General features: G+C 46.6%; 2 protein-coding genes and 1 long non-coding RNA gene across 18 annotated transcripts in view; 2 read left to right on the forward strand and 1 right to left on the reverse strand.

Moving 5' to 3' along the window:
* The window catches only part of PEBP4 (phosphatidylethanolamine binding protein 4), a 416,346-nt gene that overhangs the window by 343,768 nt on the left and 67,505 nt on the right, over window positions 1-5,073 (forward strand). The gene's annotated exons all lie outside the window — the stretch shown is intronic.
* The window catches only part of BIN3 (bridging integrator 3), a 227,159-nt gene that overhangs the window by 55,688 nt on the left and 166,398 nt on the right, over window positions 1-5,073 (forward strand). The gene's annotated exons all lie outside the window — the stretch shown is intronic.
* The window catches only part of LOC138152033 (uncharacterized), a 74,931-nt gene continuing 70,716 nt past the window's right edge, over window positions 859-5,073 (reverse strand). For all 7 annotated transcript variants that reach the window (XR_011166005.1, XR_011166002.1, XR_011165999.1 and 4 more), the window contains exon 3: window positions 859-1,102. This is a non-coding gene — a long non-coding RNA (uncharacterized lncRNA). The remainder of the gene's footprint in view (window positions 1,103-5,073) is intronic.

The raw sequence follows: 5,073 nt of genomic DNA on the forward strand, positions 1-5,073 counted from the left end.
ACACACACACACACACACACACACACACACACACACACACACACACAATCTGTTCGTGTGTCCCTTTAAGACAGCAATGTGGTTGTCACAAAAGATGCCCTGTTCACTGCTGGTCTTTATTCAGTATTTTGAATTGCATCCTTTGTGCCAGCTGCCACAGGGTGGCCAAACAACCCTAGATTTTTGGTAGATTATTTTATTTTTCAATGTCTTGGACTAAGGAAATGGTCAGAGATAGGCATTAGGAAGATTATTTTGGCAGCTGTATGGAAGGTAAATTGGAAAAGGGAGAAATTGGAGAAAGGACCAGTTTGGATTCAGTCTGAAGTCAGGATCTCACCTCTTCCTGAGTTCAAATCTGGCCTTAGGTATTTACTAGTGGTGTGACCCTGGGCAAGTCACTTAACTCTTTGGGCCTCAGTTTCCTCATCTGTAAAATGGACTGGAGAAGATAACAAGCTACTCCAATATCTTTGCCAAGAAAACCCCAAATGGGAGTCAGATATAATTGAAATGACTGAATAACAACAATCCAGAAGAGAAGTGTAAGGGCTTGATGTGAGTGAAGAGAAAGGGGTGGGAAAGCAGCCAAGCAGGCGCACGGCCCCATCCTATCTGAATTTACTTTGGCTCCCTTGACCAACAGAAGGCAGGATTCCTCCCCTCTGCTTTGAGATGGTCATTTACAGTTTTATGGTATCAACTAGGAAAAACCCACACTTTCCTCTACACACACACACACACACACACATACACATATACACACATATACACACACATACACACACATGCACACACACACATACACACACACACGCCTGATTGACTGCCAGTCTCCTGTCTTTGGGCTATCTCATCTTTTGCAAGTCAGAACTTTATTTTGCTTTGCCATTTGAACCCAGGAATCTATTGACTTTGACCAGACTCTAGGAAAAGGGAAAATTGGCCCCTACTCTCTGCCCAGGGCGGAAACTCCATCCTCCCTTTGTTGGATGCTCTGGCAGGCCAGATCACCCTGGGATCACACAGACATTCTCCGGAATCAGACAAAGTGCTTCACTGAGGTCACACAGCTCTCTGGGGACTTCATGCTGCGAAGTCCCTAAGATGGAAGAGAGAATCAGAAAGATGATCCTTGAGTCACTCTCTACCAAAGATTCTTGTGTCCCACCCCCGGAGCCAGTCTCTGAGGCTTGATTATCTCCTTCCTTTGGTCTCCAAGGGGAACTCAGAATGGCTTCCATTGCCCTCCCCATTCCATACACATCACCGCCAAGGAAAACAAGCCTTCCCTTCCCTGGAAGCAGGACTAACCCCGGGGCCCCCGTAACAGATCCCCCGAAATGGATTGCACAACAGAGCCCTCGGAGTTTGACTACAAGTTTCAGACAAAGAAGGTGTGTCGGAGCTGAGAGCATGCTTCTGCCCGCTGCGTGGGCGTCGAGTTCAATGCCTTCTTGTCAACACTTGAATGTGTTGAACATCATTCACAAGGGCATTCTTTAAGAAACCTATTAAGTTAATTACCCAGGCATTTTTTTTCTCCTCCCCTCCTCCTTATGCATCTCATACAAAATTTGGCTTTCTCCCCTTCTTCTGAGATACTTTTGATGTAACTCCTCTCCCCCTCGGCAGAATGACATCTTGTTTATTTCTCTAACAGTTCTAGCCCCAGTGGTGGGCTAGCTTACACACTGGCACTTGGGTCTCAGCCTTGTTAGGGGACTTGATCCCAGAAACCTAGAAAGGAGTTATGTGTGGGGCACAAATGGGGCCAGTACTTAGAACCATCGCTTCAAAACTGGAAGGGACCTAAGAGATGGTGCCCTCAATGTAAATTTGGACTGCAGAGGCTGTCTATTCCAATCCATTCCTGAAGAAGAATCCTCATTGCCTGTAATACCCCCTAAAAAGAGATCATCCAGCCTCTGCTCAGATACCTCCAATGAGGGGAAATCCACTGTCTCCCAAGCCAGCCCGTTCCACTTTTGGACAGCTCTGATTATTGGGAAGGCTTTCCTGACATCAAACCTAAAAGGACTTCTTTGCAGCTTCCACTCATTGCTTCTAGAACCAAACAGAGTGAATCTAACCCCTCTTTCACAGGATGGTCTTTTAAGTACTTAAAGACAGCTCCTAAGTTTTCTATTCTCCTTGTTAAACCACCTCAGTTCCCTATCCTCTTATGTAATGGCCACAAGGCCACAAGGGCCTTCTCCATTCTGATGGCTCTCGTTTTAGTGGTAAGGAAACGGCTCAGAAATGTTTAGTGACTTGCCCAAAGGCACATAGGTAAGAAGTAGAAGAGCCAGGTTACAAACCCAAACCCTTCAGCCTTGAAGAATGTGGTGGGTTTTTCATCACACCATACATATCTTGGTTCTTCCTTTCTGACCATTTAGTGGAAAAGGAAAGGATAGATACATTTTTTGTTGTTCAGTCATAGCAGACTCTTCATGACCTCATTTGGGGTTTTCTTGGCAAAGATACTGGAGTGGTTTGCTGTTTCCTTCTTCAGGTCATTTTACAGATGAAGGAACTGAGGAAAACAGGGTGAAGTGACTTGCCCAGGGTCACACAGCTAGTGTCTGAGGCCAGAGGTAGGAAGCCCTACCTAGTAGGATGATTGGTCAATAAATCAGTCAGTCAATGAGTTGGCAGTTATTAATTGAGGGCTGGGTCACCCAACCCCATATGGATTTTGGAAAAGCCCTGACCAAGATAATTTGCTAAATCCTATTTTTTTTTTGTCCTATCCTATTCCTACTTCTTTAAAAAAAAAAAGGAAGCAATAAATTAACTGCTAATCTGTGTATCCTCAGCACTCCACAGATGCCATCCAATCATACATCTGGGCATCACAGAAGAGATCTGATTAAATAGAAGGAGAATAATATGTCACAGACTAGCAAAGGATTCAGCAACCTGGGTAAAGTGACCTATTGAGGGCCCTGTCTCTGGGAGGACCACTCCCTGGCCAACTCTCAGGGACTGGCTCTTGGCAGCTCTGACAAGCAGCCAGAGGGGAACCCAGCACAGAAATGACTCTCCCTGTGCCAGAGAAAGCAGGTCACATGTCATTTAAGGATGATGTAGAAGGGTAAAGAGGCAGACAAGGGACACTGGACCAAAGGAAGAAAGCAGAGCCTCTGGGGAACCCAAGGGAGTCTCAACCACACTCACTGCCCTGGTCCATCCATGAGGACCTGAGTGCATCACTGATCCACACTGGGTCTGGTCTAATATAGCAGCAGCTCTGGAATTCCTATGGAATGATGATGTGCTACATGGGAGGACCAGTCCCAAGAGGGGTTGGGCATCTCGTAGATATTTGTCACTCCGGTATAGAGCTGAAGCAAATAGAATTAGGAGAGATAGAGAGAATTTCCTAAGAAAGTCTTTCCTGATCCTGCCTTCCCCTTCTCCCAGTACTGCCCTATCTCCTGCCTGCCTCAGATTACCTTTATTTACTTACCTATACACAGGTTATCTCCCAGGTAGAACTGAAGGTCCTTGTAGCAAGGGCTGTTTTGTTTGTTCCCAGCACCTTAGCATGGTGCCAACATAGTGAATACTTAGTAATTGTTTGCTGAACTTCAGAATTTAATTTCTTGGGAAATAGAAGCCACCAGCCACAGAATGGAAAAAATTCAGAATGCTTGATCCACCCAAACCAAGCAGAAATCCCCATGTACTCGTAGAAGTGTTAGAGAAGATTTCCTATAACTCCTTTATACCTTCCCTACAGTAACTACCAGGGAGGAGCCCTTAATAGGTTTTGCACATGGAAGGGACTTTAAAATATTTGTTAAATTTAATTGAAATGAACTGGAAACAAGGAACAAAGCCAGAGCTACGTGAAATACCAATCCATCTTTCTCCTCCCCAACCCCCATCTCCATCTCCAGCTCCTTCTCCACTTCCGGTGCTGACAACTCCCCAGACAGGATTTTCTCACTCCAGAAACTTAACTGATCTCAACAGTGAACCCGCCCCCAAAAATGCCCAGACTCTCCGTGGGCTGAACTAGTCCCAAAAGGCAAGGAGACATTAGTCTGGTGAGCCTTCTTCATGGAATCCTCTGGCTAGAAGATACCCTGAGGGTTTCTTTTGCCCAGCTCCCTGCCTCTAATCTGTTTGACACCTAAGCCATCCTAGACTGACAGTTGCCTCTCCTATTTCATGAGGGTATGGGGTTGGCAGAAGAAGAGACCTCCCCGAAAAAAAATGGACCAGAAGATTCTCCTCTGGGACACCTTTTCTTCCAAGTCTGATCTTGTTCTAAGGAAGCCCCAGACACTCTTTTGGAGTGGTATCCAACCACAATCCAACCGACCCACTTCCTCAGATCCTCCTCGGCTCTCCCTCAGATCACTCCTAGCCTCTCACTCCTGCTGACCACACACTACCTCCATCCACCTTGATAGTGGAAACTGTTGACAGAGCATCCAAGACAGAGAGGGTAATGGGTACTTGTAAACTGGACTCCTGGGCCCTTTTTGCCTTGTCCCTTAGGGCATCAGGCAGTTTCACTCTGATGAAACAGTATACCAGGCAGGTGTCACGACCCAGAAGGAGACTCCATGCACCTTCTGGGGTCCTGGGGTAGGACTCCTTGTGCCCAGAGCTTTGGTCACATTCCAGCAAGGAATCTGGGCTCCTCTCCTGGCACTGTCTCCCCTACCCCCTGCTCTCGTCTTGGAAATAGCATCATGTCTGAGCAGCCCCCAAGTATCCACTTTTCAACAGGACATCAGAGAGAATATATCCCCAAATGGGATGATTTGCTCCTGGCAGGGGACTGAGAGATGGTAGGACAGCAAAAGATAATTTATCGCCTCCTCTCTGCCCCCCCTAAAAACACATATACCTCACCACTCTAGGATGTATGTGAGTGTATCTCCCTAGTTGCTCAAGCTGACTATGTAGCTAAGCATTGCATAAGCCAGGCTAGGATCCAGGGTGAGAAAAACATGCCCCCTCCAACATCATCTCTCTCTCTTTCTTCAGCATCCTGGGCCAAGGGGTGTGTGTGTGTGTGTGTGTGTGTGTGTGTGTGTGTGTGTGTGTGTG

Source organism: Petaurus breviceps, unplaced genomic scaffold (genome assembly GCF_028583685.1).
Source record: "Petaurus breviceps papuanus isolate PSGF00001 unplaced genomic scaffold, PetGlider_PUasm1.0 90919, whole genome shotgun sequence".
Lineage (NCBI taxonomy): Eukaryota > Metazoa > Chordata > Mammalia > Diprotodontia > Petauridae > Petaurus > Petaurus breviceps.